Genomic DNA, 12,879 nt, shown 5'->3' with positions numbered 1-12,879 from the left:
CCTCCTAAGTGGGATTTGTATTAAAACCAACGTACACTATAAGCTGAGTGCTCATTTCACAGAAAGGGGAGGGGGGGGGGAATAATCTAAAACCTAGACAAACCAGGAAACAGATGAGGAAGACTAGCTTTATAGTTGGAGAGGATGAATAATTTTCTTTTCACAAAAGTATTTTTTGTGTCTAAGGCTTATGTCCTGTTTTGTTACATTGCCAACAGACAGTCTTCATAAACTGCAGCCACATTGTAAATAGGCCAAGTTAAACCCCCTGTCAGGCTTTAACTTGAACCTTGATGATAAATTTAGCTCAGACTTTTTTTTTCAGCTTTTCTGCATTCATCAGTCAATTTTTGGAGTCTCTTATATGTGATCTGAGCAGCAAGACACTTGTGTGCATGTTTTCTCAGAACTGCCTTTGCCAGCAGGACTGGTATCTTGGCGGGAGGGTGGGTTTGGCTTGTGGTTTCTACTCTTAGGTAAGTACTTCTGGCTTTTGCTGTACATCTTATTGCACCATCCCAGAGTTTGAGTTAGAAATGCTCGTGCCTAATTAGAAACAAGTGTTAGGTTCTTTGGTGTAAACTGAATTTGTCCTGTTCTACAACTGTGGCTTCTTTCATTTCTTTAGTCCCTTTCCTTTGTGTGTGCTGTGATTATGGTGCAGGTGCTGTTTGTGGCCATCGCAGAAATGCATTTGCCATCTTGTGAGCTGTAAGGTTTTATAATGGACTAGAGCTGTCAAGAAAGTCATTGACTTTATCTGAAAGTAGAAAGAGCACTCCATAAATACTCAGTTTGGAGAATAAGGAAAGAGGGGCTGGGCAAAGCTGAATGTATGGATCTGTGTTGTGCTGAGCACTCTTAAGCTGTGTGTCAGTAACTGCAGAGAAAACAACCCACACAAGTGCTGCATGCCCATTTGTTTCTACTGCTAAGATTTGTGTGGTGCTGGAATATGAAACAAAGACAGTCACTCTTAAGAAGTTATATATAGTTCCACACGTGACACTTGAGCTGTAAGATGTATGACAAAAGCAGTCAAGAGCTGCTGTCAATCTATAATGTCACCAAATTCTACTGCCTAGGCTGCCACTGCACCAATTTAAAATAGTAACCTCACTTTATCCTGTTGCCTGCACAATGCAAACCCAGCTCTCTGGCAATTGCATAACCAACAATTTTGCCTTCCTTTGTGATAGCTGGTAACTCCTGGTGAGATGGAGGCCTTCCCATGGGGTCTCTCACAGTGGTCCAAAAGCTTAATTTGTTTAGGTTACTCTGGACTCATCCTAGAAGCGTATAGTCAAATTTAGAACAGTATTTTGAGCCAATATGACTTAAGATTGAGATTGTTTTTTATGCATGCTAAATATGAAGCAGACAGGAGCTGTCAGTTGAACATTCTTTCCCAGTAGGAAGAAAGATGAGGATTACATATTTGGTGGAGGAAAAAAACCCAAACCTTTAGTGTCCTCTGGTTCCTGCCAGTGGGAGAAATGTGTTTGTTTTAGTATGACTTAGAATAGATGTAAACATTTCTTTTTAAACACCCCTGTGTGGCCACCTCAGTTATTCAGGATAATTTAAGGCACTGACTTTCCCCCTTAAGTTGTTATAGAGTTAACCTAATATATTTTTGGGGAAGAGGGCAAAAATATCTTTTCTTTCTTAACGATATGGTCTCTTAACTGAATATGGATACAAAAGAATCTGACCAGGGAGAATCCTTGGAGTCAATTTCAGTTGTGATTTCTGTTTATTCCCTGGGCTCTGGTAAGGATGGATGTTCACCATGTGTAGTGACAGTTTGGCAGCTAGACAACAGCCAAAGAGTCAGCAGCAACCAAGTCCAATTTACAGTGCCACTTTAAGCAAAATGGGCTAGTTTCTTGGCTGGTCTTTTTTTTGGGGGGCGGAAAGGATTTCTTGTTTCATTTTGTTTGTGGGTTGGTTTTTTGTTGTTTTTTTTTGTTTTTCCTGCAAATGTATCCCTCTTTCAGTGTGGATAGGCCAGAGTAGGAGCTGCTGAAATGTAGCTGTGGAGCAAACCTGATAAAGTAGCGGTCTGGGAGTGCCTTTGCAAGTAATGAGCTTCAGACCCTTGTGACCTTCACTTAGAGGCTTTCTTTGCTTGGGAAATATTTAGAGAGCCATAGAAAATGCCACAATCTAAACTGATATATGTATTTTAATGTTTTTTCCAAGTAGTTGCATGCTTCTCAGTGTTACTTATTAACATCTTTCCATCTTCCATCCCCCGTTAGCTCTTTCTGGTGCACATACTTCTAATGAAATCCTCACATCTTTCCAGTGAAAATGCTAATAATGCCAAGTTGTAAAACTTTATCTAGAAACTGTAAAAAACCCAACCAAACAGAAAACCAAAAACAATGAAAACATCCAAACCCACAAGAAACAACTGTTGGTCTGTCTTATGGATAATAACTTCATGAATGCTAATGGGTGATAATAAAACTAAGGATTTTCACTCGGGTGAAACAATCAGCCAAACTTTAGTAGCTGCATCTTGGGCAATCTGTTTGATTTTATTGCATGATGGTAGGAAGCCAGGGCTGTAGTTCAGGTATTGCTTGTAGAGCAACTGTGGTGTTTCAAGTTCTCTCCACAGAACTTGAACAAAGGCTTTCTTAAACATAGCGTAGCTGTAGCTGAGACTCTTTCACAAACTTACCATACGTTTCACTGAACACACAGAAGTCTTAGTATCTTCTGACACACCTCTTGACTGTTTGTCTCTGGAAAGTTGGTATAAGTTACTATAAGTGAACAGGCTGAGGAAAAACATAAATTATATCCGAAGTTAATGATTTCCCTTTCCTTACTTCCTTCTTTCTCTATGACCTTCTCCTCTCTGCCAAGGGACTTTCCAGGAATTTATTGCACAAACAAACATCTATAAAGCTTTTAATATTTGTAGCATATTCTAATTTGTTTTATTGTTTGAGATGATAGTTTTGGCCAGAGCTTCCCCGTAAAAATAGCGTTGCTGGGAAGATGACATTTCCAAGCGTTTGATTCACATAAGAATTCTACTCTGCTCAGTAAAGCTGTTGGCTTAGACTCTGCTTTGAAACAACTTGGACCACCTCAAGCAGTCCTTTGCCCAAACACATCAGCTTCTTATCACTGAAGAAAAAACTGCTTTTTCTCCTTGCTGAGTTTTGTAACTCTGGATTTGCAGATCCTGTTGGAGCGATAGGTGTGGACCTACCACACAGGCCTCCTGAGCTGTCCTGCCTACCCCTTTCATACTGTCTGTGCTTTCACTGGCAAGGAGGAGTCCAGTAGCTAAAATAGCAGTCCCTCTTTTCTCTTCCTTCCGCTCAGGATCTCAGGTTCAATTCTCAAAATACAATTTTGGAAAGTTTTTGGTTGCAGACGAGACAAGTAATTGTTCAGGTATTTTTCTAGAAGTAGTAAATTCAAAGACAAGAAGTACAAACATTTAGAATTGAGTGCACCTGATTGTTTCCGAGTCAGAAGGCTTGCCTGTGATGCTACTAATGTGGCTGGCCATTAAGCCTTGAAGCTGCAGGCCACTGGTGAGCTCCATGGTCAAGGATGGGTTGGATTTTTACTAACAGCATATGTCCTGACAGCTTCCTACTGCTTTGTAAGTCCAGTAGGGTATCTCCTTCCTCCCCAGTGTGGCTTTTTGTCCTGATTTAGGCCCATCAAGGGACAAAAGACCATGATAGACTCAGGTACCACAGACTTGAGAATTCCTAAGGGCAAGGAGAGCTTAATTGCTGCTTATGGTCCTGGACAAAATGGACAAGGCTACTTGGCTTGGGGAAGAAAACAGAAAATAATTTAATCTATCACCAACCAAAACATAACCATAAAACCCCAAAATATAACCAACACAAACCAGCACAGTGGTACAATGACGAAGAGCACAACCAAGCCTTTAAGACTACCTTCTCCCCACTCCTCCCTTCTTCCCAGGTTCAGAGCCCTGATTCTGGTGTATTCACCTCCTTCTCCACTGCTCAGGGGGCAGGGAGTGAGGGTTTCAGCCAGTCTCTTCCCAATGGCTTCTGCCATTTGTCTCAACTCAGGGCAGATGGGCCCTGCACCATTCCTCCCTGCACCTCTGCTGGGTACCTCACACACTTGGCAGCCCTGCATGAGCTGCTCAGACATGTGTTTATCCCGAGGGCTGCAGCAACTCTCTGCCTCTCGTGTGGGACTGCTCTGCGTCCCGCAGGCTCCAGCATGGCTGCCTCCTCACACAGTCCCTCGCCTGTCTGGGTGCACTAACACGGAGCTGCTGGTGGCTCTCAGTCCTGCCATCATCCTCCATGGGTTGCAGGGGTACAGCTGCTTTCTCACCACAGCTTGCAGAGGGGTCTCTGGTCTGGTGCTCCTCCTTCCTTCCTCTTTCTATGACTATGGGGTCCACATGGTCGCCTCCATCTTGTACCACTCCTGTACCTCCTTGTTGCCACTACAGGCAACACCACCGGGCCACCTGCACAGATCTCTTAGCCCATCCCACTGAGGGGACAAAGATCACCACACACATACTTTATTCCAACCCCTTGTTTACACCATGTGCTTTTATCTGCTAACACCAGCATGTCCTCTCCCTCCACCCCGTGCCCACCTCTTCTGTACCCTCCATCTCTCAAGTTACAACCCGAGATCTTCCGGATGCCTACTACACTTCCTCCTAAGCATTTCAAATTCCTGTCCTTAAATAGTGATCACAGAGGTGCCAGATTGGCCCAGCCAGGCTGGAGGTGGGTCTGAACCCAGGAGCTGGGGGAAAGTCTGAGAACTCTTTAACAGGTCTGCAGTGCAACCCGCTCTCCCCGTTACCAAGCAAAAGCGACTCCTTGCTAAACCATGACACTTTTAAGGATCTTGAAGGTGGGGGAGACTCTCCACCCCATTAGCAGAGAGAAAGTGGAGAGATTGGTGCAGTCTGCTGGGTCCACGTCCCACATACATGGGCTAATGGTCCACAGGCTGTGGTCCTAGTGAACTGTAGGTTGGAACTAGAAGAGCAAATAAATCTAAAATGAATTTAAAACTAAAATCCAGAATGAAAGGCTAATGTGATGTGTGAGTTGTTCTTTGATTTGCAAAAAAGCTTGTTTTCCTGTGAAAGTGTGGGAAGAGTTTGGAGGGATGATGTGTCCCACAGCACAGTGTTAACGCAGAGGTAATGTGAGGGAGCTGTTATTTAAAAAGCAAAATATGTTTGACAGCATATGAGCTCCTTGTGTGGCATGGGCATGATTCACCTAGTGCTGTGCAGAAAGGCCTTTATTAAAGCAAAGTGGGCAAGTAAGCTGGGGTTGTGTGGGAGGAACTGAATCAAGGCAATGAGGCAGACACTTGGAGGTGCTCAGTCGAGTAAGCCTGGATGCAAGAAATGCATTTGACTTGCTACTGACAGGAGTTTGCTCTTGTGCTTGGGATGAATGTGGTCGTTGTGTGGAATAAGGCCTCTAGCAGGATGTGGAAGAGGTTCAGGTTTCAGTATTGTGATTCATTTTTCCAGTGGTTGACCAAAGAGAAGGAGTTTGATGGGAAGCTGGGACAACAAGTACACTCGTTGCTCTCAAGAAATGGTGGGGAACTAAATAATCATCACGAGATATTTGAAGTTCAGTAAACCTGAACCACTTCTTTTAACTGAAGCATGTGACATCTACCACAGCCGAGTCACAGAATCACAGAATCTTAAGGGTTGGAAGGGACCTCGAAAGATCATCTGGTGCAACCTTCCTGCCTGAGCAGGACCACCTAGAGTAGGTCACAGAGGAACTCATCCAGGTGGGTTTTGAATGTCTCCAGAGAAGGAGACTCCACAACCCATCTGGGCAGCCTGTTCTAGTGCTCCATCACCCTCACAGTGAAGAAATTCTTCCTTGTATATCTTTGGAACCTCTTATGTTCCAGCTTATACCCATTGCTCCTTGTCCTATCATTGGACAACACCGAGAACAGCCTGGCTCCACTCTCCTGATACCTGTCCTTTACAAATTTGTAAACATTAATGAGATTACCCCTCAATCTCCTCCAAGCTAAAGAGCCCCAGCTCCCTCAGCCTTTCACCATAAGGGAGATGCTCCACTCCCTTCTTCATCTTTGTGGCCCTCCGTTGAACTCTGTCCAGCAGCTCCCTGTCCTTCTTGAACTGAGGGGCCCAGAACTGGACACAATATTCCAGATGTGGCCTCATGAGGGCAGAGTAGAGGGGGAGGAGAAATGTGACTTTTCAATGAAGTGTCCAATGAAGTATTTGACGTTTTCAAAATGCAGAAGATTTCAAGCACCCTCTGGTCTCACACAGTGCTTGCTGCTCATATAGCTGTGTGACTGGAGATACCTTGGCAAGGGTGAGTGTGTCTGGCAAGTGTTGACTCAGGGCAGGAGCTGTAAGATGAGAGTTGCACCAGTTTGGTACAAGCTACTCAGGTTGGGTATACATAACCCACCTACATCTTAAAGTGAAAGTCTGTTATAAAAACATAAAACCAAACAAAAGCCATTAGTGGAAGAAGAGATGCTGCCAAAGCATGATTGTCTGTTTGCATTCTAGCACTCCTACCTACCTTGCACCCTTAAGATAAAATCCCAGGTGGGGCCCTAATTTAAAAGGGCATGCTAGGTGACCCCAAAGGCTTCCTTCTGTTGATCAAAGCATGAGGCCAAGCCACCTTTCTGTGAGTTCCAGTGATGACTAGTTCATTCAATCTGTTTCTACCTTCTCCTTTTGCTGAAGGAAGGTGGTCTGTGGTGACATGGGTCCTGCATATGCACTTGCACAGCAGACTAACATTCCTCTAGATGGTTCCAGTTTGCCCTCTCTTGCTGAGCACCTCAGGCAGTTTCTGCACTGTTGGAATTGTGTGCCTGCAGAAGGCAGTGTTGCATTTGACATGCTTGGGCTGCTTTTATACTTTAGGATAAATAAGCATTGCTCCTGCTAAGTGAACAGGGCTTGTCTGGCAAGAGATTTTGTCCAAGGCAGCAGTAGGTCTGATTTTTCTTCTTACTTTTTATGTTGAAACTAGGTTTGGCTTATTAAGAGACATTTCTGATTTATGGCTACAGTATAAAATGAAAATAGGACCTTGTTGATGAAGAGGCCTCAAGTGAACTGAACATTTGAACAAATGAGAAAATGCCAAGGAAATTAGAGAAGTAAAAACAGGCACTACTTCTTCATCTTCGAGCAATGCTAAACCAAAAGCACAACTAAATGAGTATGTCTTTTGCATTTGTGTGTGTGTGGGGGGGGGGTTCTGTTAGCCTATTGTCTGGAAACTTTTTAATATTATTCTCCTACAAGTTTCTAGACAGTGAGAATATCTTGAACTTTCAAAATGTAGGGGGAGGTAACTTTATGGGACATTGACAATCAAGCTGCTGCTTATTTTAATGCTGTCTCTGGGAGAGCAGACTGCTTGCAACATCTGGCTTTTCTGTTCTTTCCCAGTCCTCCCACTCTAAAACCAATGCATATCACATCAGGTGGCTTTCAAAATGGTGAGCTTGTCACTAGATCCTCTTTTCACTGCCCTATTTGGTGCAACTTTTGACAACAATACAAAAGCCATGTTTAAAAGCTGGAATATATAAGGCTTTTTTAAAGGCAGCAGTATATAAACACAGGTAGATGTAATTATCAATAGATTTGAATACTGGAGCTGTTGTAAGGTAATGATACAGTGCTGCATTTTAGACAAAAAAGTTGTTCTTCAGATAGAAATTCTGTTGATATGTACTTGGACTATTAATTACACATTTGATTCAGAAATGCACAAAGCATCATTTGTGTGCAACTTCGGTAAAGTTCACTTGGAAAAGCTGAATCATCCAAGCCAACTGAATAATGCACACTTTGGTGGTTTCTTTCTTCAGCAGGCAGCTGGTGATCTCTCTTCCTGTATTGGGAGGGGGTAGAGGAAAGGAAGATGTGAAGCGGGTCTCTGGGCCGGTGGAGCCTTCTTGGTTCATGTGTGCAAACTTTACGATTTTCCAGACCTGTGGTAAGTTAAAACTATATTCAGAAAATTGAACAGACAATATATATTACAACTAAGTTATAAAATGTTTTTGTTTCAAATTAACAATGCTTTAAACACTTTTCAGGTGTATTTTACTGTATTTCAAGCAGCACTTCACAGAGAGAACATAGGAATTGTGCTGTGTCTGGGAATCCTTCAAACTTGGTAGCTTTTATGTCTCCTGCTCCCCTCTTGAAATCAGGAGGAGAACTGTGAGGTTTGGTGCCTCTCAACCACGAGCCAGAAAACAGTAACTGGCTTTGTTTCTTGTGCTGCCTATGTTGTACACTTAATACTTAATTCACGTGTTTGTAAAGCTTTGGGATAGTGAAGGGCTGTTTTAATGCTTGGAAACCTCCCAGCAATGAAGTGGGCCACAGAGGTGATAGGAATAAGGGGGGAGCAGTAGCTTTGCAGACACTTCCCCACACACTTCCTGCAGCTACAACATCTTAGTTTTCCACATATAGAATGTATCTAGTTTTCTGTGAAATATTTTGTTTACATTGACATTGACATTGACAAACAAATAACTGATTTTTTATGCCCTGACTCTTTATTACAGCCTGTCTTGTCTGTTTAGATTGTAAGAGTTTTTGTAGCAAGCTGTATTTGACAGTTGTAATTTCCTGAGCGTGCTGGGTCAGTGATTTAATTGGCCTCTAGGCAATTTCATACTAAAGAGTAACTACACAGTTCAAAAGGCCTAAAGAGCAGCAGAATGGAAAAAGCAATGCAAAGAAGCTTTGCCCACAGATCTTATTGGCTCCATTTTCCTTTCCTTTTTTTTCTTTTTCTCTCCACAAAGATGAAGAGCCACACAACCAGCAGGCATTCAGACCTTCTTTTGACTCCATACCAAAGTCTGTGTCACTGTGAATAATAATCTGCCTGGGAAATGATGATGGTGAATTGCTTGTATTTATAACCAACGTAGTATAGAGAAAAGGGCTGGAGCTCTTGTTCTCAGCAGGTTCTTCAAGACAGTCTGTCATTTACTGTGCTGGGGGGTGCTTCCATTCCTTTTGGTGACTGTCAGGTTAGGGCTGGCTGTGCCTGTCATGTAACCTGAAATACCCCAACAGGTGATTCTGATGAGTGAGTAGCAGCACTCATTTGGGGCCCATTGCTTAGAAAGCATTGACCTTTGAGGAAATATTTAATAAAATGATGTTGCATAGTCTTAAGGTGACTGAACTGGTGTCATAGAACAAACACGATAAAGACTTATGTAAGACGTATAAGACAAAGTTTTATAGGATAAGAGAAAATAGTTTTAAATTATGGAGCTTGACGTTGATAGAAAATCCTAACATCAAGAAGAGTTAAGCACTGGTTTAGGCTGCTGCAGGAAGCTGTGGAACCTCCATTGTTTGTTTTCTTTAAGAACAGGTTAGGCAGCCTCTGTCAGCCCAAGTGTAATTGATCCTGCTGGGAGGGACAGACTTAAAGATCTCTTGATGTCTCTTTCCAACATTATGAATCTATGGAGATGTGAGTAGGTTGTATACAATTGCATCTGATGGAGTTCATCAAGCACTTTCAGGTCATTCTGGATAAAAGCCACCATGTGCACTTCAAATCCCTGTAAGTGTAGTGAAGTTTTGAGGTTTAAAGGAGCCTGAAGTCATCAAGTGGATACCTGAGAAGATTCAGTGGCACTATGCATGAAAAAAAGGACAGGGAGCAGTAACATACAAAATCAATACTTCTGCAGTTTTGTAGATACCTAGAATAAAATCTTCTACAATTACCGTTGTCATTCCTCCAGTTGAGGCAATTGCAGAATATTGGAAAATGAGAGCTGTTTATTTTGAAGAACTATAGGTTTTTCTCCTTAACAAAAGGAAAGGATTAGCTTCTGAAAGCATTAAATTTCTGAGTCCTCAGGGGAAAGCATATTGACAGCTCTAAAAAAATGTTTTAGTCTTTGAAAACCAAAACAACAGATCTACAAAATCTATTCTTCTGTGTTGCTTCCTTTGAAATGATAGAGTTGAAAGACCTCCCTGTTCCTCTTGTAATCTTTAATTTTTAAAAAGGAAAATAATTTCCAGACAGGCCAGGTATCTCAGTGTTTGTGGAAGTAGCTTGTTTCTGTATAAAAGTTCCTTGTTAAAATAAGCTGTGAAGCAAAAAAGTACCTACCCTCGTCTCCTTTCAGCCAACGGGTGGCCCATGTAAGAGCTTTGTGGGGAGACACAGTGATGGCATTATACTGAGAAATTAATTTCTTACACAGCGCAAGTCATCAGTGGCAAGTCTCAGGAAAGCAACACCAGATGCCTTGAATACTTTGGCATGTAAGTCTGTAGAAAGCTCCAAAGAGAAGGAAGTGAAAGATCGGTTGCAAGTCTCTTGATAGCAATTTTAGTGATGTGGGACTTCATTTGCATATGAGTACAGGAGCTCACTTCAGCAAAAAGCATGTCGGGAAGTGGGATAGACTATGTCTTTTCTACCACTCGAAGGACTGAGTCATCTGCATTTCTATGTCATCACTCGAAACTGCCTGGTCTGCTGATTTTGTCTCTTTCCATGGACTATTCATTCTTTCCTTAAGTAACACAAATGTTTCTTCAGGCCTGTCACTACCACCCTTGCTGTGAGTCAATGCACGTGCAAAGGCAGTAGTTACTTTGGGAAGCAATAGCTGAGTCTGTATGTCAAGTTCTAAGATATATTCTTGGTCAAGTTTTCAGATAATCCATTTATATGCAATTAAAGCACTTTATATCTTCAAAGTGCTCTGTTAATGATAAATACTGTTTAGTTATGCAAATAAATGGAAATATTTTAATTAGGACAATTTCAACATGACTCATACTTTTGAAAAGAGCCTATATAAACATACTAAATAGGTTATTTATTAATGGGAACAACTTGGGATCAAAGGTGTTGTGTTGTAATTTTTTTGGGGGGGGGAACAGAATAGTATACATAGCAGTGTAGCAATGCAAGAGAATAACAAACTGATAAGCTAAAAATCAATGACTGATAACCTCTGTTTTTAAAAGTATACAGAAAGCTACAAATTAGATATTTGCGTGTTTTCATCTCTGCTTGAGCCACAGTACAACTCAGAGTAGGGTGGGGATGCTCAGATTTGATGATCTGCCAGTATCCTGACTGGGAGTAACAGCAAGCAGCTGGAGCATTTGCCACAAGGCCTTCTGATGTTACAATGGAGATGAGTGTCAAATTTACTAGGTCATTTTATATCTACTACATAGTCACTTTTGCATGTGTATATGATTGGAAGTAAGGCAAATAGAAGTGGAATGCCAGGATCAAGGTGTTGTTATGATATACATATTCAAGGAGGCTTCAGAGAGTTAGATCTTTCACTTTGTTCAATGTGGTTGCACCCTATACTTTTACTTCCCTTGGAAAGTGGGATCAGGTACCTCTGTGATGAGGAATGGAGCAGAGCATCAATAACAATAGAATGTTACTGATATGTGTGTGTTTATCACCTTTGACAGAATATCTGGGCAATGTAAGTGATGAATGTTTGATGGACTATGGGAATACATTAATGAAATTATTCCTTGTCTTATTGTTTTTAGTGTCAGGACTTGCTTATAGTGGAGTGCACCAGAGTTCAATTAACCTCCAATGAAAAATCAGGAGAAGCAACAGTTTACCTCATGGCAAACACCATTTAGTGCCTCAATTTACTGTCTGCCAGATAGTCATAACACCCATGGCCTATTTAATTTATGAATAAAATGCAAAAGCTTACTGTAAAATGAACCTTCCAGTCTGGCTTCCTAGTTTCAGTGGAATTTGCCCGAGTGCATCTGCATGTGTGTATGTCTGTGGATAAATGTCTATGTACCCATGTACTTTTCAATCCTGAGTGAATTTAAACGACTCATCTGTAATATTTAACAGAGATGGGATAGCTGGACTTGCCAGCTCTGTCTTTCAGAGTCATTCACCTTTGCTGCAATCCTTCCCAAAGAGCTTAGACTTATCAACTATAGTCAAAGCACATTGTTCTGCCAGTTGCTATGTTTCTGTGTCTCCACAGCAAGTGTCCTTACCTAAAAAGGGAGTAAACTCGGACTCAAGTAAAAGCTTTAATGATGCAGCTCATGTGTAACCTGGAGTTTCATACTTGTACAAGAGATCTGTTTCTCTCACTTTGCTTTGCTTTTTCTTTTTTTTTTTTCCTTAAGATGAGAATATACAACAATAAATTTTCATCACTGAGATTGTAATTCCTACTGAGTAGGTATTTACATTTTTTTTATGGCTCTCTACACAAAGTTCAGTGCAAAACATCTTGTTAATCATTGCCATTCTCTTTCTAGCATAAGGGTTACACTCCAAGTGCAGCTGTGTCTGTCTGCCTTTAAAAAAGAGGTCAAATTGATGTTTAGAGTTGGGCTTTGAACAAACTGCTGTGACTTCATGACCTTTCTAAAACTAGTATTCTCTGCCTTTTAAATAGGTACTTTCACTTGAAGGAATTTACAAGAGATTTTCTTCTCAATCCTTCACACTTAGATACTGGCTTCATTCCAGATTGTAGAAACTAGATTTGTAATTGACTTATTTACAAGGTAGGATTTCCCCCCTCCTTGTTTGCTTAACTTGTCAGATTGTAGACTATCAGGCGCCACTTAAAAAAAAAGTTTTATTTAAATTCCTTTTATCTTAAAGATCCATTTATGTTCTTAAGAAACTCTCATCAGAATGAACAGAAAAAGTATGTTACTCTGAATTAAATTTGTAATACTGAGACACTGTCAAATTGTGGGTTTCCCAGAATGAAAAAAAATAGACTAAAGTTGTGTCCAGTTTTATTAGCAGAAAATTTGAC

The sequence above is a fragment of the Colius striatus genome, chromosome 2 (assembly GCF_028858725.1).
Source record: "Colius striatus isolate bColStr4 chromosome 2, bColStr4.1.hap1, whole genome shotgun sequence".
Classification (NCBI taxonomy): domain Eukaryota; kingdom Metazoa; phylum Chordata; class Aves; order Coliiformes; family Coliidae; genus Colius; species Colius striatus.
Note: the sequence above shows the minus strand (reverse complement) of the source record.